A 22,528-nucleotide genomic window follows, 5' to 3' on the forward strand; every position below is an offset into this window, starting at 1 on the left:
TATTTCCTAACTACTGCATGTTTATATCTTATAACTTTGTCACTAGTAACAATGTCTCAATTTTATCTAATTTTATCTAATTACTTTACATGTATTTCTTTAATGGGATTTTATTTAGTATCATTAGAATTGTTAATTTCGGAGCTTATCTCCCCGGGCCTCTACTGAAAATGGACATGTATCCAGCTAGACTAGCCCGGTCAACAAATGTAAAATAAATAAAATAAATAATAAATAAATAAATAGTGCAAGAGACACTCTGTAATGGTGGCAGTCTGTGAACAGACACACCCAGGCACAAGAAACTTTTCAAAATGGCTTTACTTGACTGCACTTCACGAAACAGTTGCACTTTGCACAAAACAAAGTCTCTGTAATAAATGCACAGCAATAAGCACACACTGTAAGCAATTTTATAAACTTTGAGATACTTCGAACAACTCTAGTTATGCTATTCAAGGCGTCAGTCAGTACGAAGTAGTAATTTGCACCAAAACACAGTCATTTACCAAAGTACATGCAGTCGCCTTTGCTTTATTTATACTCAATGTGCCCTTTTCTACCTTTTCTATTATAGTTGTTTCTGTCATTGAATCCCTTAATGTGCCTTTTGCTCATTTAATCTCTTTTCATGCCCATTATACTTTCTTACACTCATTTTAACTCTAAACATGCTTGTTTTATTTTAAACATGCTCATTTTACAATTCTGAGGTAATTCTGAACCCCTTATGTACTTTTTAATGTTTTATCAAATAACTCGGTTTCAAACATTCCTTCTGATTAATGAGCTCTTTTCTATTTCTCGTTTGCTTAATAAACTTTACTGTGCTATTTGTTTGCTTAACAAAACATTTTGTGCCTTTGTAATGCTCTCTTTAACCTGTTTTAATAAACAAATTATTCATGTATGTTCTCTTGACCTTTGACTTATTTCTGGCCCTTTTTTGCTCTTGGTTCTTTTAGTTCACCTTTGGCATTACCTCCACCTCGTGGCTCTGAAGAATAGTCTTTACAATCCTGGTTCTGACACTGTGTCACTTGCCAGGTCAGGATAAAACCAAGCATCATGGGTTCTTGTTCAAGCAGCGTTATTGTATGCAAACACATCATATATGAGGTTAAGTAACTTTAACTTATAAACAGATTAGCTATCATGCACATAGATGTTAACATGTTGGCTGCACCTTCAAAATGGCACTGAAGCTAACATGTGCTTGGTATTTATATGCATACACAGATCTTGGAAATGCTTTTTAAAGGTACAACACACCTGTTACTTTACACAGCTGTGTTTTTTTTAGGTTCATAGGTAGGTACTAGGCTATCGGCCCTAGGGCCCATACAAGCCTAGTTGTTAGAAGCTGCTGAAAGTACTCCTTCCATCTGACTTTGATGTCTTGTGGACTGGTGAGCAGGTAGTTGCTATCATCCCTTATGAAGGGTATTTGACTATCTTCTTTATCTTTCTGTCTTTGCCTTGCAGTCTGGTATAGTTTCTTTGTGCCATCTACTGAGTCACTTTCCAGAAGCTGGTAGAGTGCTTCTGTTGCATTGCTCTTTGCTATTACAAATCCATTCTTAGCCTGTTTGTTAACCAAAAAGTATTTCTTTTTAGCCTAGTCAGTCTTTTCTGATTCACACTTTTTCTTGCACTCGTCCTTTCTTTTTATGAGTTTCTGGACTTCAATATTCCACAATCGGCTTCCCTTATGTACCTTCTTTTCATACCTATCTCAATTGCATATCTCTTCTGTAGTCCTCATGCATGCTGTTTTGAGGTGCTGCCATTCTTCTTCAACTCCATCTATTCCCTCTTCTTCTTCTTGAGGTCCTGCAGCCCTGAGTAATTTCTTGAACTGTTTTGTCTACTCTCCAGTCAAATTTCAGTTCTTCAGCCTGGTCTCTGTTGACCTTAGAGTCTTCTCTGACCACTGCTTGCAGCTGATTGTGGCAACCAGTGGTTTTTGCTATGGGCTGACTGTTTCACTGGAGATAACTATACAATTGTTGATTCTACCCTAGTGCTGTTTCCTTAGTAGGAGGAAGTCTGCCTGAGTCATGTTGGCAACTCTCGTATGTGATTTTGTGACTGTCTCTCATTCTGAATCATGTGTTGGCTACTATCAAGCCATTTGCCAGACAGATGTCTAGAGTGGCTTCTCCTTTTTCACTTCTTTTGCCCCACCTATGTGGACCCAGGCAGTCCTCATATCCTGTTCTAGTTGTCACAATATGTACATTTAGGTCACGCATTTTCAATACCAATTCATGTTGCCCTGCTTTATCTAGTAAGGCCTGCAACTACTGTCTTCATGCACTCCTTCCCTCACTATCACAACCCTGCTGTGGGGCATAGGCTGAGATTATGATCCCCTATCATTAGGCTGGAGTCTGATTGCCATGCGTTTATCACTAATTGTGTGACATCCCTCATTGCCAGCTGTCATATCTCTTTCAAAACAATTCTCACACCATTTCTAGCCTGTCCTACCGAGTAGTGTACTCTGGTTTCCAAACTCAGTGGCTTTGCTGCACTGCCTCCTTACATAGGATTTCCAGCCTCCTCCTCACTACCAAGTCATCCATTTCCAAGCACCATCCTATCAGCAAGCCTACATTAAGTGTAACAATTCTTAGTCTATGTTTGGCAGGTTGATTGTTTTTATGCCCAACTTTTACTCAGCAGAGCTATCTCACATAACCCACCCTGGGCAAATGGACACCAACTGACCAGTAGCTTATTGAACCAAGGATGCTGGGCTTTATGTCAGGTGCACTCTGGCCAATAGGGGCACAAACACTCCTTCCACCATTAACATGGGTCCCTGGTGTAGGATGGGGTAGGCTGAGTCCTCAACTCACTTATGACTGGCAAATACCCATGTCGATATGGCAACATTAGTCAGCATACCCAAATCACCTAGAGTTATATTCAGCACTGATTAGAGGTTAGCCATATCTCAGCATGCTGTCTGTGATCTGAGTTATCCTAGCTTGAGGATACTGTACACCAAAAAAGCATATACAACTTGGAAATGTCATAATACTGCCTTACAGATAGATGGCAGCAGTGGAAGCTGTGACATCTATGCACTAGCCCAGCAATCAAGAAGCCTCAATCCACACCACTAACACCAGTGAGGGGCATCCACATTGGGAAGGATAACAAATACATACATAGTAAAGTACAATTTCTCGTAAAAGTACACAGAGATCACAGTCAATCTGGGGCTGGTTTCTCCGTTTCTCTCCCCATCCCCAATAAGACTCCCCACTGGCACAGTTATAGGGTCCAGATCTCAACCTAGTGATCAAGCTAAAACCTCCAGCACCCTCTCTGTCCAACCAATGCTTCATGCCCCTGCCCAAGTCCCTGACACATGTACACACACACACACACATACACACACACACACACACACACTCTCACACACACACACACACACACACACACACACACACACACACTTTGAGATATGAGTTATATACAAACACACAGACACTCCTGGGGAAGGCTGGCACAGGTTCTCCAGCTATCCCCCTTCTGCCCAGCCTATACTGTAGCACCACTTGCCACCAACCACTAATATCAGCTACTAATAAAGCGCTTATCAAAGAGTTTCCAATTATTACTGTGCAATATTATTATCCAAATGGTAAGTGTGACAAACAACAAGGCTTATTTGGAGTGGCTTGGACAGTATCACTATATACATGCAATGTACTCTAGAGCTTACATTATCTTAACATAAAACAGCCACAGTTGAAAGGTTTAAACATGTTTAATAAGAAATAATAAGAAATAATAAGAACACAGTTCTAGTCAAGAGTTCAGAGATCACAGAGAAATGCTTAAAATAATACAATAGAAAAGTTCTGACATCAATACAGAAAACAGCTAGACTAGACTTCCTATTTCCTATCTATATCTAAGAGCAAACACAGTTCTAAAATAAACTTATGTATAGAGCAAGGCAATGCTGGTGATGTTGTCAGATCTGAAAACAAATGCAAAATGCTCTGATTCTCTCTCTGTCTCTCTGTCCTTAAATTGATAATACAGTGCCACTGACTCATTTCAGATTACATCCTTATTTTCTGTTTCCCAGGCTAACAGAAACTCAGAGTTTAACAGCCCTTTTGATCTTGCAGCTGGTCAGAAAGCCATAGCAATAAAAGACATTATACATGTAAATTCTAGCCATTAACTCTGGTCTCAAAACAATAGGAAGAATTCCTTCATTCAGACATCTCGGCTCCGTGTTTTGAGATCAAACAATTATATAATGTTTGACTTATCAACTTTCCTGCAGCAGAGTGCAATGTGGTTACAGTTTTGAAGTTCAACATTTAACACCATTTTCTTCCATTTAAGAGAACAAGCCAGTGGCTTATATTAATATTTACAAATGAAAGAATTATCTACACAATTCTAGCTAGGCTGGCAGCCTTCACATATCTTCACATACCCCCCCCTCCCCCACACCCAGAGAACTCAAGCTAGTTTTTCAAGTGACCCTTGAGAAACATTCTTTGAGAGGGCTAGGTCTATCTGAGTTTACCATATCACATTCCCTGTTTTGAGAGCCCATCTGCATTGGCATTGCTACTCCTACTGCAGTGCTGCACTGACATATCATATGCTTGAAACCCTAGGCCCCATCTTAGCAACCTGGCATTTTGCTGGCTGGCTCTGTTTAACCATGTTAGGGGATTGTGATCTGTCACTACAGTGAATTTTCTTACATACAGATAATGCTGAAATTTCTGCAGTGCCCACACTATGGCTAGACATTCCTTTTCTACAGCTGCATAGCATTCCTTCCTGGGTTGGAGCCTACAACTGAGATAAACCACTGGGTGTTCTTCTCCTTTTGAAGAAATCTGGTTAAGTACAGCCCCCACCCCATGGTTTGAAGCATCCACCTGCACAACAAATTATTTGCTGTAATCTGGACCGGCTAACACAGGGGGTCCTCCCAAAACTTCTTTAAGCTTCTGGAATTCCTGCTCACATGCTGTGGTCCACACTACCATATCTGGCCTGTTCTTCCTTGTCAGGTCTGTGAGGGGAGCAGCTATGGTACTATAACAGGGGATGAAGTTTCTGTAGTACCCTGCTGTCCCTAAGAATGCCCTCACCTGATTTTTGGTAACAGGTGCAGGCCATGCCTTAATGGCTTCCACTTTTGCAGGTTCTGGCCTGATCTTACCACTCCCCACTCTATGTCCCAGGTAGGAGACCTCTGCCAAACCCACCTGACATTTGCTGGGCTTAATGGTCAACCCTGCACTCTGCCATCTGCCCAGCACATCCCTGACTTGTTGAAGGTGCTCTTGCCAGGAATGGTTGTAGGTGGCAATATCATCCAGGTAAGCAAGTGCAAACCCTCCTGCCCCTGCTAGGATATGATCTACCAGAATCTGGAAAGTTGCAGAGCATTTTTCATCCCAAAGGGCATCTTTGTGAACTCATACAAGCTCAAAGGAGTCACAAAGGCTGACTTCTCTCTGGCACTGGGAGTCATGGGCACCTGCCAGTAACTCTTGATAAGATCAATGGTTGTAAGATACTTAGCCCCACCCAGCTGCTCTTGGGCCTCATCTGTCCTAGGCATGGGGTAAGCATCTGACTCAGTGTGACTATTTAATTTCCTGTAGTCTACACAGAACCTAGTGCTGCTATCCTTCTTTGGCATCAGCACCACTGGTGAGGCCCAAGGATTGTCAGACTCTTGAATCGCCCCTAGTTCCAACATATCCAACATCTGTTGTATCTCCTTCCTAAGAGTCTGTTTGACTCTCTCAGGCTCCCTATAAGGCCCCTGCCTAATAAGCCTTTGGGGTCCTGTATCCACCTGGTGTTGCACCAAGTGGATGCACCTGGGTTTCCCAATGAATATGTTCCCAAACTCATGTGACACTGCTTGGATTTCTCGAACCTGGGTAAGAAATAGCTGCTGGGACATTGCTACCCCTTCCACTGAGATGTCAGTCCGAGCCTCACTGAGATCAGTCAGCAGATCTCCCTCAGACTCCTTCTGCAATCCACTTCAAATACTCAACACAAGGGCCTCCCTATTATGGTAAGATTTCATCATGTTAACATGGTACAATTTGTGCCTCTGCCTCCTGCCTAGCAATGCCACCATGTAGTTAACATCACTTACCTTTCTTACCACCTTGCAGGGTCTCTCCTAAGCTGTTTGCAGCTTGTTGTGTCTGACAGGAATGAGAACCATTACATCCTGCCCTACAGCACACTCTCTAGCTTGAGCATTCATGTCATACCATACCTTTTTCTGTTGTTGGGCTTCTGCCAGGTTCTCCTGGGCCAAGCCCATGAGTTCCTTTAGCCTTGTCCTGAGGTTTATGACATATGCCATAACAGACTCCTTGTGAGATACGCACTCACCTTCCCACTCATCTCTAATTAACTCGAAACGTCCCCTCACTCTGTGCCCATACAACAACTCAAAGGGTGAAAAAAACTGTGGATTTCTGGGGAACCTCTGTAAGAAAACAACAGATGGGTCAAATATTTGTCCAACTCCCTCTTAAACTGGTTCACAAATGCCCGTAGCATGGACTTGAGTGTAGAGTTTAACCTCTCAACAAGACCATTAGTCTGGGGATGGTAGGGGTGGTCTTCAGGTGTTTCACCCCACAGGACTTCCACAGACAAGCCAACAGGTCTGACATGAAATTTGCACCTCTGTCAGTCAGTATTTCTTTTGGGAAACCTACCCTGCTGAAAACATCTAACAAAGCATTTGCCACCTTTTCTGCCTCAATAGAGGACAAAGCCACTGCCTCAGGGTATCTATTAGCATAATCTCTAAACACTAGGATATACTTTTTCCCTGTGGAACTTGGGGTACTCAGAGGACCCAAAATATCCATGGCTACCCTCTGAAATGGCTCCTCAATCACAGGCAAAGGCATCAAAGGAGCTCTCACCTTGTCTCCTTCCTTGCCAACCTTTTGGCACTGCTCACAGGTCCTGCAGTACCCTGCTACATCTCTGGAAATTCCAGGCCAATAGAAGTTCTGCATAATATGTCTCTTTGTACATTTTATGCCCATATGAACTGCAAAGGGAATATCAAGGGCTATGGCTAGAAGCACCAGATGGCAGGCTCTAGGCACTACCAACTGCTGTATTCTTTCACCTTCTAGTCCTCCCTCAGGAGTCCACTCACTATACAGTAACTCTTTGTCCCAGTATACAGATTACCCCTTCCCTTGAGAATCAGGTCCCTCACTAGCTACCTCTCAAAAGCCTTGCAATGTAGGGTCTGAGAGCTGAGCCTGTCTAAACTCTGTGTTTGTAACCCTCCCCAGCCCCCCTTCCACAGGAAGCCTGGTATCCTCTGACAGCGGTGCCTCACTGTCATCCTGGGTACTACTACTCACCTCTACCCTTGCAGTCCTTCTGTCCAAGGAAACATCTGTACCCACAAGCCACTGTGACTCATCTTCAGTCTCCCTGCTACGGGGTAGCTCTCTCCCTGAAGTAACCATGTCACCAGTCCCAGCTACAAGTATGTGGTCTGTCTGTGTCTCTCCCAGGATATCAGACTCACCAGCTTGTCTCCAAGCCTAACTGCGGGTAACTGCACAAGCACATGATACTGCACTATCAAAATCATTCCCTATCAGGACATCTGCAGGGATATCCTCAAACACACCTACTTGCTGGCTTCCTTTTCCACCCTCCCAGTCAAGATGTACCCTAGCCAAAGGTATTTGGAGTGGGATCCTTCCTAAAGCTCTGACTGGAGTAGATTGCCCAGGCAAGTATTGCTCCTCTGTAACCATTACAGGCTTCACAATGGTTATGTCAGAGGCTGTGTCTCTCTTAGCAATGGCCTCTTTTCCATTCACTATGATATGATATAACCTGTTGTGGTAGTTGGGTACCCTTGTTATCTCAAGACAACCTACTGTTGGCATTTTGTCTTTCCCACTTACTGGCTCCCTCACCCTTTGTTCCTCATCTTACCTCTGTGGACATCTGTATGCCACATGGCCCCACTGTTTGCATTCAAAACATTTAACCCTAGGTCCTGGGCATGTACCTGGACTACTGGCTTCCCCTGCTAATGGCAGATTCTTTTAGGGCAGTCTGGGCTGCCCGCCATGGGTTCCTTTAGACCCATGAGCAGTACTGGGGGACCCTTTCCTGTGCAGGGATGCCCTGCTTGCTAGGTATAGGTCTCCCTTCTTCCCCATATCATTTGAAGTAGCAAATTGTATATCAGCCAACCAGTTCCTCATGTCCTCAAGCAAAGTGCCAAGGGCTTTTTCCTTCAACAAAAGGTCTGCCAGCTCTTCAAAAGTTGTGACTTGCCATCCACTCACCCACCTATGAAAATATGTGCTTAGTTCAGCAACATATTCACACACACTTTCATCTGCCTTGTGTCTATGCTCATCAAACTTTTTCCTATACGTTTCAGGTGTTAGCGTAAAGAATTCTAACAAACAATTCTTAACAGCAGTATAATCAAGATAGTCAATGTCAGACATTTTGGACAAAATAGTTACAGCTTTACCATGGAGTAAAGGGGTCAGGAACCATACCCAGAGCCTTTGGTCAACATCATGCTGTTTACATACCCTCTCAAACATATAAATGAAACTATCAAAATTATCCCCCTCTGTAAACTGTGGAAGATATTTACTGACCTTTTGTGCTTCTGGGGTCCAGTTACTCCCTTCCCCATTACCTCCAAGACTCTGGCAAAGAGTCAGCATCTCCTTTTTGTGCTGCCTCTGCCGCTTCTTTTCCACAGCTTCCATTTCCAAATGTCTGGCCTCCAACTCAAGTCTCTTTAGATCCAGATAGATTTTTAATTCCTCTGCACAAAGGTTGATCTGTCCATTCTCTGAGTGTTGTACATCTCCACGGCCAGTCTGATCATCCACCTGATTGCTTTCTTCTGATGCAGCTGTGATCAAAGCTGCAATCATGTCTGCCTTAGTCAGGTTTCCCTGCACCAGTCCTTTAGCCTGGCACATTTCAGCCAACTGGCTCCTTGTCACCTTCCCATACTCCTCTGCTGACATGTTTGCCTGCTCTGCCTGACTAACAAAGTTCACAAAAAAAAATAATACAATTGTAAACTGAACTCTGAATATTCACTGCGTGGCTGATTTAGAGTACAAAAATACCTTCAGTTATCACTGTACATAAGCTACAGGAATTTACTTTCCACACCACGACAAGCCAATTGCCAACCAATTAATATGTGGTGTGGATATCCCTCCACTGCCATACAATTAATATGTGATGTCCATGCACTGGCCCAGCAATCAAGGAGCCTCAATCCTCACCACTAACACCAGTGAGGGGCATCCACATTGGGAAGGATAACAAATACACACTCAGTAAAGTACAATTTTCTTTACGAGCACACAGAGATCACAGTCAGTCTGGGGCTTGTTTCTCCCTTTCTCTCCAGATCCCCAATAAGATTCCCCACTGGCACAGCTATAAGGTCCAGATCTCAGCTTAAAGGTCAATCTAAAACCTCCAGCACCCTCTCTGTCCAACCGGTGCTTCATGTCCCTGCCCAAGTAACTGACACACACACACACACACACACACACACACACACACACACACACTTTGAGATATGAGTTATACACAAACACACATACACCCCTGGGATAGGCTGGGATAGATTCTCCAGCTATGCTCCTTCTGCCCAGCCTATACAATAGTACCACTTGTCACCAACCACTAATTTCAGCTATTAATAAGGCCCTTATCAAAGGGTGTCCAATTAATACTGTGCAATATTATTACCAAAATGGTATGTGTGACAAACAGCAAGGCGTATTTGGAGTGGCTTGGACAGTATCACTATATACATGCAATGTATTTTAGAGCTTAAATTATCTCTACATAAAACAGCCACAGTTTAAAGGTTTAAAAATATTTAATAATAAATAATAACAATATAAGACAATACTTCTTACTACACAATTCTAGTCAAGAGTTCAGAGATCACAGAGAAATGCTTAAAATAATACAGTAGAAAAATTCTGACATCAATAAAGAAAACAATTAAACTAGACTTCCCATTTCCTATCTAATATCTAAGAGCAAACACAGTTCTAAAATAAACTTACATATAGGGCAAGGCAGTGCTGGGGATGTCAGTTATGAAAACAAATGCAAAATGCTGTGATTCTCTCTTTTTATCTGTACTTAAATTGATAACACAGTGCCACTGACTCATTTCAGATTACATCATTATTTTCGGTTTCCCAGGCTAACAGAAACTCAGAGTTTAACAGCCCTTTTGATCTTGCAGCTGGTCAGGAAACCAGAGGAATAAAATACATTATACATGTAAATTCTAGCCATTAACTCTGGTCTCAAAACAGTAGGAAGAATTCCTTCATTCAGACATCTCGGCTCCGGATTTTGAGATCAAACAATTATATAATGATTGACTTATCAGCTTTCCTCCACCAGCGTGCAATGTGGTTACATTTTTGAAGTTCAACATTTAACACCATTTTTTTCCATTTAAGAGAACAAGCCTGCGGCTTCTATTAATGGTTACAAATGACAGAATTATCGACAAAATTCTATCTAGCTAGGCTGGCAACCTTCACATATCTTCACAGAAGCAGAGTCAGAGGGTGATTTATTTGAGGAATTGGCTGCAGTGTTGTACTCTGAGAGACAGAGGAGGCCTCAACACATAGCAGCACTGGAATAGAGACAGAGTTTGCTCCAGAACCGTGGATGATTACAAAAGCAACACATAATTAAAGCAGGATCATGCACTACCCCCTACAAAATATATTGCAGTTTATTGACTTTCCATGCTATTCATCTAGTACCTTAAGAACACAGATCAGAGGGTTTGGCAGGGTGCAGTGAAAAACGTGTGTACAAGGGGGTGAAGCACAGTGGCAGTGCAGGACAACACTGCCATAAGTGCAACGGTTAAGACAGACTGATATGGTAGCTAAAGACATGGCGAGCAAGTTGGAGAGAGTCAGTGATCACATTCTATTGTGTTCTGGTAGATCTTTCATGCTGTAAAGGTTGACCTAGGTTATCCTATGCCCTGCAGTATCAGAACTGAAATAATCCTGTATGTTAGATGATGAAGCACTTTGAGATCATGTGCAGGAACCCTGATGTGCAACCCCATGAGTGGAGGCAGGAGATGGTCAGTATCTATGGTACTGCAAATACCTGCATCTAGACATTGCACTCAATAAACCAGCCAGGGAAGGGGATGCTGTTGAAATGCTGGATTCAAGAATGGCTGGTCTGGTAGGGTATCCTCACAATGGAGCCAGAAGAACATTAGCCAAAGACATAAGACTGACCATGGCTAAGGCCAAGGGCAGTCATGGCTAGAGGTGACATTAATGTAATCTCTGAAGTATTGTGTGCTGTCTGCATACACCTGGCATGTCACTGCATCTTAAATCTGCCCCTTGTGTGGCCATGGTGGGCATTTGCCACTCTCCTTACAGATGTACCACTGGATGCAAATGGCCATGAATACCATAAACAATTGCATCTACCCCAGGTACTTATATTTCTTGCTACTCTGCTTAAAGCTCAGGATATCCTGCAGTCTGTGCAGTGGTTGCACTTCCTTGAGTTTGGTATGTAGTGCAGTCAGCATTTCTGATATGGTGTGTATAGTGGTTGCCTGTGACTGGATCATTGACCAGCTCATTCCTTGATTGTTACCATGAGTGAAACCCAGATCAGGGAATGTCCCTGATTCATGGCTGCAAAGACTACATTCATGCCACTCCCCTGTGGTGGGTTCATGCACCTCAGAGACAATGAGGCTCACTGAAGCCTTCTGTCATTGTGATTCCTGTATAACTTGTGTGGGGTTAACATGTATGAGATATGCACTGATAAACACAGGGGGTACTGGTGGCTTTTCCTCTCCCTCCACTGTCATCTCATATCTTGGGACAGTGTGTGTGCCCTGCAACGTGGGATTGCTGACAGTGCCACTGTGCCATCTGACTGCACCAGGTGAATGGTACCATTGTCATCAGCAGCAGGATGTGCTAAACTTTTGTGCGGGACCCTTTGTCACCACAGAAATTTGTGAAGGAATACAGATAATATATCACTGATGCTGGAAGATATGTGTCACTCTCATTGACATATTTCAGATGTACAGTACATGCTGATTATTTACTTAGTATATGCGCACATGCATAAATTGTGGCAGGGTTGTCATGAGTGTAGGGTTGACATCATGGGAAAACAGATATGCATATGTGTTCTACTGAATACCTATTCACATAAATATGTTACTGTACATTAGCAATGGGACATGCTACCACATATACTTGGGTAGATGATATTGGCAAAGTTCCTACATCAAGCAACTGTAGCCATGATGGTTCTCTCTCTGCTGCCTCCCCAAACACCCAAACAAGACTACCAGGAACACCTACACCTCTGAGAGAAATTCTGTGTTGGTTGTACACATTCTGTGGTGGGTCTGTCCCACAATATATTCTGCTATGTAGTCTTGGGTTGCAGTAGCATATCATTAGCCCTATGATACACCTGTACTACTTTCCTATTATGTTTACTCACTGGAGTGATTTTTCTGCACCGATCCATTCTATACCTGATGCCTAAAAGCCTTGCCTGCTTTACCCTTTTCAGGGATAAGAAAGATCTGTATAGTGTCTGCAGTAGCACATCTATCTCTCTCTCTCTTTCTCTGTTTCTTTTTCTCTGCAATGCTGAACTATTCCAACAGTTCCAATTTCAATTTCATGACAAGATGTGTACTACTGTGAGTTACATATTTGTATATGTGTATGTGTGCCATGTCTGTGTGTGTATTTGTGCATGTGTGTATGTGTACATGAGTGTCACATCAGACACCAGTGTCTCAGGATCATAGGATCATAGGAAGTTACTAGGCTAATGGCCCTGGGGCCCTTACTAGCCTAGCCAAGAGTTTATCCCCAACAAGAAACCTTAGTCAGCACCTGTCACCCCTGTCAGTGAGGGACACAGATGGAACCCCTGGGACAAATTTTTGGTTACTCATCCACTCATCAAGGTTGCGCTTGAAGAGGGTCACTGAGGTGCTCTATTTGACATGTATGGGGAGTCTATTCTACAGATGGGGCAGCCTCTGGGAGGCAAACCTGTCCCTCCAGCATGTTTTGTTGATGTCGCATATTAGATTCAGGGTTTTTGAGTGGGTAGTGCATGAGGAGTTAGACTTACCCATATGGAGCATCTCTAGTAGGGTAGGGTCTGAGATTGCCTTCTAAGCAAGACACAGATAATCCCTGAGCAATCTGTACGATACCAAGTAGAGTGATAGTGATCTGAGCCTGTCTACATAGGACAGGTGTTGGAGGCCATGGACTCTCTTTGTGAGGTATTTCAGTGTCCTTTCCAGTTGGTGCAGATGTTGGAGAGGTACATCCTAAATAGGGCATTATACTCAATTATTTGTCTAATGAGGGAGGAGTATAGAGAGGTAGTAACCTCCTTTTTTCTGGATACAATCCCTTTACTTATGAGATGAACAAAGTAAAAGGCTTTTCTGACCACTGCCGCTACATAATGGTCGAATGTGAGGTTGTTATCAACCTGAATGCCCAGGTCTCTTATGAGCCTATTCATTGTGAAGCTTTAGCATAACCATTCCATGCTAGTGATCCTTTCCCTTGTGCAACCATTACTACCTAATGATACTTGTTGTGTGGTGTCCATAACATGTGATAATTTGGACAAGGCTATCATTTTCTTCCTTATCCTGAACTGCATAATGGACATGGCCTCCCAAGGTGCTGCTGTCAGCAGGGTTCTCACCTGGTGCAGCATGGAGATCAGTATCTTTCTGATTTTCTGCTCAAGGATAATACGGAGCACCTACTGTTCAATTAGATGATCCAAAGTATAAACTTAATACCTGGTACCAGTTTGCCAGGCTTGTTAGTGATTCCAGTGTTATAACCTACTCTATTAAGCAGTACTAACTGAGGTACAGCAACCTCTATAGATGCTACTCTGGGTGGCTTTGACAATGGGAGACAGAAATTAGGGAGACAGAGAAAAAAGGCAGCCTTCTACGGTAAGCACTGTGTATGTAGTTTTTGTTAGCTTTATTTTCCAAGTAGTGTATTTTGCTGTACGTGCCTTCTGTTGGCAAGGACATATTGTACTAATTGCTGTCTGTTTTATGTTTTAAAGCATCTGTGAAGATAGCATTAAATTGGTGAGCCTGCATTAGAAGAAGTGAAAGGGTCTTCAGGTGGGACGGCAAGTGTAGTAAGTGAACAGCTATAATTTAAAATTGATATAGAATTGTCAGCCACATGTTCCTAGGCACATAGGCTCATATGTTTATAGGTTCATAGGTAAGTATTAGGCTAGGTGTCCTCGTGGGCCATTTCTTAAGCCTATCCAATTTCTCTGTCAAGGTGAGAATCAAATTCTGAACCTGGTGAGGTAAACGGCAACCATTAAACTAACCCAACCCCATGAATATGTCAACTTGACCAGGCAGGAGTCAAACCTACAGTCTTCTCAACCAGAATAAGTCATGTTTTTCATGGTGCTTATGTACTAATATGTTATATTTTTTCTTTCTCTTTTTGTACTCTCTGACTATAAAGTTAGCCACCTTGGCCTGCAGCAGCCAATATGACTGTTGCCAGCAGGTAAGTAGTATCCAGTGATACTGCTTCAATGGATGATAAAGGTCACAATTTGGAAGGTAAGGTAGGGACTTGCTGTTGGCTACTGTAGCCACATTTTTGGAGTATGGAGGAGTCTTCCCTTGTGAAAGTAGCATAGATGGGTTTCCTGGATTAGGTAGAGAAAGGTTTGATAGCGGGTCATATCTGAGGTGGGCTGCCAGCTGGATATCTGTCCAAGGTTTTTCATATAGTCTGCCCCCCCCAAAAAATGTTCTCCCTAAATAGTCCTTATAAGGACTCACAAACTCTGCACTTAACTGTCTCTGCAGTTATCTGTGGTAGGCAGTTAAATGGCAGTGTGATGCTCGTGCCCTGGCCCAGCAATCAAGGAGCCTCAATCCTCACCACTAGCACCAGAGAGGGCGTCTCAAATAGGAGAAAAGGATAACAAATACACACAGTAAAGTGCAATTTCCCTTAAGAGCACACAGAGATCACAGTCAGTCCGGGACTGATTGCTCCCTTGCCCTTCAGGTCCCCAATAAGATTCCCCACTGGCACAGCTATAGTGTCCAGATCTCAGCCAGCTGGACAAGCTAAAATCTCCAGCCCCTCTCTGTCCAACCATTGCTTCATGTCCCTGCCCAAGTAGCTGAAACCAACACACACTTTGAGATAAGATTTTATACAACCACACAGACACTCCTGGGGAAGGCTGGCACAGGTTCTCCAGCTGTGCCCCTTTTACCCAGACTATATGGTAGTAATTACTGCCACCAGCCAGCTAATACTAATCAGCTACTCAAAGGCCCTTAAAAGGGTGTCCATTTATTACTGTGAAATATTATTATCCAATTGGTAGTATAGCCCCTGGCTAAAGCTATTAGACTGGCTTTGTACAATTTTACCAAAGGCATGCAAGTACTCTTAAAAGCTTAAATTATCTCTACACAAACCAGCCACAGTTAAAATGTTTTAAAATATTTAATAATAAATAATTAAAACCACAAGACAATACTTTCTACTACACAGTCAGTGCTAGTCAAGAGTTTATAGATAACACAGAAATACTTAAATCAGTAGTACAGTTCTGACATCACAGAAAAACACTTGGTCTAATCTTTCTAATTCCTAGCTATTGCTACAGGAAAACACAAGTCTGAGATAACTTACTTACGTAAAGCAAGGCAGAGTGCTGTGAGTTAGATGGTCCAGACAAAAATGCTTAATGCCTTCTGGTTCTCTCTGTTTAAATTTAAAGTGCAGCTCTGATAAAACATTACATCATTTCACATTTCACACTTTCCTGGTGTTCCCAGGCTGACAGAAACTGCATTTACATTCTTTTACACTTAGAGCAATAAACGACATTCCACATGTAAATTCTGGTCATTAACTTTAGCCTTAAAACAATAGGCAGGAAGCCTTCATCTAGCCGGACTGGAGCCATCTTTAGATCAAAGGGTCACAACATGCTTTTACTGGGTCAGTAGAGAGCACTGTTGACACATATTTGTAACAGCATTTTTTTCATTTAAGACAACAAGCCTGTGATTCACATTCATATTTACAAATGATAGAATTATCTATAAAATTCTATCTGGTTAGGCTGGCAGCCTTCACCCATCTCTACCAGTCTTCACATTTCTCCACCCCCCCCCCCCGCTGGAGAACTCAAGCTAGTTTTTCAAGTGACCCTTGAGAAACACCACTTGAGAGGGTTAGGTCTATCTGAGTATACCTACCCCATTTCATGTCTTGAAAGCCCATCTGCATTGGCATTGCTACTCCCACTGTGGTGCTGCAGTGACATTTCATATGCTTGCAACCCCAGGCTCCATCTTAGCAACTTGGCATTTTGCTGACTGGCTCTGTTTAACCATGTTAGAGGGTTGTGATCTGTCATAACAGTGAATTTTCTTCCATACAGATAAGGCTGACGTTTCTGAAGTGCCCACACTATGGCTAGACATTCCTTTTCTACAGATGCATAGCATTCCTCCCTGGGTTGGAGCCTACGACTGAGATAAACCACTGGGTGCTCTTCCCCCTCTGAAGAGATCTGGCTAAGTACAGCCCCCACCCTATGGTTCGAAGCATCCACCTGCACAACAAATTATTTGCTGTAACCTGGACTGGTTAACACAGAGGGTCCTCCCAAAACTTCTTTAAGCTTCTGGAATGCCTGCTCACATGCTAGGCTCCACACTACCTTATCTGGCCTATTTGTCCTTGCCAAGTCTGTGAGGGGAGCAGCTATGGAACTATAACTGGGGGTGAACTTTCTGTAACACCCTGCTGTCCCTAAAAACGCCCTCACCTGCATTTTAGTAACAGGTACAGGGCATGTCTGCATGGCTTCCACTTTGGCAGGTTCTGGCCTTATCTTACCACTTCCCACGCTATGTCCTAGGTAGGACTCCTCTGCCATACCCACCTGACATTTGCTCGGCTTAATGGTCAACCCTGCCTTCTGTAGTCTGCCCAGCACCTCCCTGACACACTGAAGGTGCTCTGGCCAGGTATGGCTGTAGATGGCAATATCATCTAGGTAAGCAAGGCAAACCCTCCTGCTCCTGCTAGGATATGATCTACCAGCCTCTGGAAAGTCACTGGGGCATTCTTCATCCCAAAGGGCATCTTTGTGAACTCATACAAGCCAAAAAGATTCACAAAGGTTGACTTCTCTCTAGCACTGGGAGTCAAGGGCACCTGCCAGCAACCTTTGGTAAGATCAATGGTTGTAAGATACTTAGCTCCACCCAGCTGCTCTAGGGCCTCATCTGTCCTACGCATGGGGTAAGCATCCAACTCTGTGTGACTATTTAATTTCCTGTAGTCCACACAGAACCTGGAGCTGCCATCCTTCTTTGGCACCAGCACCACTGGGGAGGCCCAGGGACTGTTGGACTCTTGAATCATCCCTAGTTCCAACATTTACTGTACCTCTTCCCTCAGAGTCTGTTTGACTCTCTCAGGCACCCTATAAGGGCCCTGCCTAATAAGCATTTGGGGTCCTGTATCCACCTGGTGCTGCACTAGGTGGGTGTACCCTGGTTTCCCAGTGAACATGCACCCAAATTCCTGCAACACTGCTCAGATTTCTTGAACCTGGGTAGGAGATAGCTGCTGGGACATTGCTACCCCATCCACTGAGGTGTCAGCCCGAGACTCACTGAGGAGATCAATCCCCAGATCTCCCTCAGACTCCTCCTGCAATCCACTGCAAATGCTCAACACAAGGGCCTCCCTATCATGGTAAGGTTTCATCATGTTAACATGGTACAATTTGTGCCCCTGCCTTCTGCCTAGCAGTTCCACCATGTAGTTAACATCACTTACCTTTCTTACCACCTTGTAGGGACCCTCCCAAGCTGCTTGCAGCTTGTTGTGTCTGACAGGAATGAGAACCATTACCTGCTGCCCTACAGCATACTCTCTAGCTCGAGCATTCCTGTCATACCACACCTTTTTCTGTTGTTGGGGTTCTGTCAGGTTCTCCTGGGCCAAGCCCATGAGTTCTACTGAGCCTTGTCCTAAGGTTTAGGATGTATGCCACAACAGACTCCTGGTGGGACTCACACTCACCCTCCCACTCATCTCAAATTAAATCTAGAAGCCCCCTCACCATATGCCCATATAGCAACTCAAAGGGTGAAAAACCTGTGGATTCCCGAGGAACCTTCTGTAAGCAAATAGCAGATGGGGCAGATATTTGTCCCACTCCCTCTTAAACTGATCTACAAATGCCAGTAGCATGGACTTGATTGCAGAGTTTAACCTCTCAACAAGACCATTAGTCTGGGGATGGTAGGTGGTGGTCCTCATGTGCTTCACCTCACAGGACTTCCACAGGCAAGCCAGCAGGTCTGACATGAAATTGGCATCTCTGTCAGTCAGTATTTCTTTTGGGAAACCTATCCTGCTGAAAATCTAACAAAGCATTTGCCACCTTCTCTGCCTCAATGGAGGACAAAGCCACTGCCTCCAGGTATTGTGTAGCAGTATCCACTACCACTAGGATATACTTTTTTCCTGTGGAACTTGGGGTACTCAGAGGACCCACAATATCCATAGCTACCCTCTGAAATGGCTCCTCAATCACAGGCAAAGGCATCAAAGGAGCTCTCACCTTGTCTCCTGCCTTGCCTACCTTTTGGCACTGCTCACAGGTCCTGCAGGACCCTGTTACAGCTCTGGAAATTACAAGCCAATAGAAGTTCTGCATAATACACCTCTTTGTATGTTTTATGCCCATATGACCTGCCTATGGGCTATGGCTAGAAGCGCCAGATGGTAGGCTCTAGGCACTACCAACTGCTGTACTCACTCACCTTCTAGCCCTCCTTCAGGAGTCCAGTCTCTGTATAGTAACCCTTTGTCCCAGTATACAGATTCCCCCTTTCTATGAGAATCAGGTGCCTCCCTAGCTATCTGCCTCAGGCCTTGCAATGTAGGGTATGAGAGCTGAGCCTGTCTCAACTCTCTAATTGTAACCCTTCCCAGCTCCCCTTCCACAGGAAGTCTGGCATCCTCTGACAGTGGTGCCTCACTGTCAGCCTGAGTACTACTACACACCTCTACCTTTGCAGTCCCTCTGTCCAAAGAAGCATCAGTATCCACAAGCAGCTGTGGCTCACCTTCAGTATCACTACTACAGAGTAGCTCCCTCCCTGAAGTAACCACCTCACCAGTCCTGGCTGCAAGTATGCAGTCTGTCTGGGCCTCCCCCAGGCTACCAGACCCACATGCTTGTCTCATAGCCTGACTCAGTGTAACTACATAAGTACATGGTACTGCCTCATCCAAATCCTTCCCTCTCAAAACATCTGCAGGATGGTAGTTTAGTACCCCTGTTGTCTCAAGACAACCTACTATTGGCATTTTGTCTTTCCCACTTACTGGCTCCCTCACATTTTGTTACCCAACTTGCCTATGTAGACACCTGTATGCCACATGGCCCCACTGGTCGCATTCAAAACATTTAACCCTAGCTCCTGGATGTGTACCTGGACTAGTGGCTTCCCCTGCTACTGGCAGATTATGTTGTGGCAGTCTGTGCTGCCCACCCTGGGTTCCTTTAGACCCATGAGCAGTACTAGGGGTCCCCTTCCTGTGCAGGGCTGCCCTGCTTGCCAGGTATAGGTCTCCCTTTTTCCCCAACTCATCTGAAGTAGCACATTGTCTATCAGCTAACCAGATCCTCATGTCCTCAGGCAAAGTGCTAAGGGCTTGTTTCCTCACCAAAAGGTCTTCCAGCCCTTCAAAAGTGATGACCTGACATCCACTCACCCACCTATGGAAATAAGTGTTCAGTTCAGCAACATATTCACATACACTTTCATCTGCCTTGCGTCTATGCTCACAAAACATTTTCCTATATGTTTCAGGTATTAGCTTAAAACATTCTAAAATACATTTTTTTGCAGCAGTATAATCAAAACAGTCAGCATCAGGCATTTTTGATACAAAAGTTACAGCTTTACAATGGAGTAAGGGGGTTAGGAACCGTACCCAGAGCCCTTGGGCAACTTCATATTGTTTACATACCCTCTCAAACATAAGAATTAAACTATCAAAATTATCCCCTTCTTTAAATTGTGGAAGAAATTTACTGACCTTTTGTGCTTCTGGGGTCAAGTTACTCCCTTCTCCATTAACTCCATGACTCTGGCGAAGAGTCAGCATCTCCTTCTCATGCTGCCTCTGCCTTTCTTTTCCTTCAGCTTCTAGGCGTAGCAGTTTCCAAGGAATATATATTTCCACTGCCAGTCTGATTGTCTTCCTGGTTGCTGTTTTCTGATGCAGCTTTAACCAAGGCTGCAATCGGGTCTGCCTTAGCCAGGCTTACATGCACCAGTCCCCTTTCCTGGCACATCTCCACCAGTTGGCTCCTTGTCAGCTTTCCATACTCCTCTGCTGACATGCTGCCTGCTCACCCTGACTATCTAAGCTAACAAAAGAAATAAAACAATTGTGATCTAAACTGAGTATTCACTGCATGGCTGTTTTAGAGTACAAAACACCTTGAAAGCTCACTGTACACAACCTACAGGATTCACTCTACCCACACCACTACAAGCCATTTAGTATTTGCCAACTAATTAATATGTGATGTAGATATTCCACCACTGCCAAACAATTAATATGTGAATATATCCCAACCACTGCCACCTATTATTATGTGAGGATATCCCAACCACTGCCACCAATTTATATGTGATGCTCGTGCCCTGGCTCAGCAATCAAGGAGCCTCAATCCTCACCACTAACACCAGAGAGGATGTCTCATATAGGAGGAAAGGATAACAAATACACACAGTAAAGTGCAATTTCCCTTAAGAGCACACAGAGATTGCAGTCAGTCTGGGGCTGGTCACTCCCTTACCCCCAATAAGACTCCCCACTGGCACAGCTATAGGGTCCAGATCTCAACCAGCAGGGAAAGCTATAATCTCCAGCACCCTCTCTGTCCAACCAGTGCTTCATGTCCCTGCCCAAGTAGCTGACACCCATACACACTTTGATAAAAGAGTTTATACAACCGCACAGACACTCCTCAGCTACTCAAAGGCCCGTAACTCATTACATCTGAGTGACGCCTCCAGGTGCATCTGTAGTTAACTCCTACTGACGCCTCGAGGCATCAAATATTGCTTGTTCACATTTGCATCAATAATTCCAAGCCATGCTATGTACAGGGTTTTAAAAGATTTCATCTTAAAGCTTACATGATGGCAAGCTCAGTTGCATTAATATTTGGCCTCTGCCTAATGTGGGTAAAGATATATTAATTGTGTTTGTATGATATTAATTTACATACATATAATTTTCACATTTATCTAACTATCTCAACAACCAAGTAACACAGACTGGACTCCTTAGCATCATATGAAAGCTCTCAGCTAGCCGAATAAAATGCTGCTGGTAGTGTGCATGTAACTTGAGTGGTTACTTAGATATTGTAAGTTGTTTACAAAATATTACAAACATAACAGTTACTGTGTTTACTGTGACTTATAAAATTCAGTTTAAGACTTAGAACCTAAATAATACTACCACTATAAAATATTTTTTGCTGAAGGGATTGCTATTTATACTTCTTTCATAACCTCTATGGTACCAAAGACATGAACGTTTGTTTGAAATGCAAGAATATAATTTGATTCTGTCAAAGGCTTAGGCTCTGCCCACTTGAAGTTACAATGCAAACTTCCTGATCTCCATTGGAGTGAATGAGTTAAAAGGGTGCCCAATTATTACTGTGCAATATTATTATCCAATTGGTATCATAGCCCATGGCTAAAGCTACTAGAATGACTGTACAATTTTACCAAAGGCATGCAAGTACTCTTAAGAGCTTAAATTATCTCTACACAAACCAGCCACAGTTAAAAGATTTTAAAATATTTAATAATAAATAATTAAAACCACAGGACAATACTTTCTACTACACAGTCGGTGTAGTCAAAAGTTCAAAGATCACAAAGAAATACTTAAAATAAATCAGTAGTAAAGTTCTGACACCACAGAAAAACACTTACCCCTGGATTTACTAATCTTCCGTGCAGGACTAATCTAGTCCTGCATGGAAGCAGCAGTTGAAGAGGAGGACGGCAGTGCTCCATGCATATTAATGAAGGTGCGCTGCCTGAACTCCAAATGCTACACGTAGCATGGATGAGTGCAGGGGGCGTGTCTGATAGCAGAGCTCACAGAATAAACATGCCCCTGCAAAGTAGAATAGAAGAATGTGTAAATAAATGAGCGAGACAGCTCACAAGTGTCCGCATATCCCCACCAACAGTCCCTGTGTGTTCGACAGCAACAGTACAGTCAAATAA

Source organism: Protopterus annectens, chromosome 1.part2 (assembly GCF_019279795.1).
Source record: "Protopterus annectens isolate FY-2018-M chromosome 1.part2, PAN1.0, whole genome shotgun sequence".
Lineage (NCBI taxonomy): Eukaryota > Metazoa > Chordata > Ceratodontiformes > Protopteridae > Protopterus > Protopterus annectens.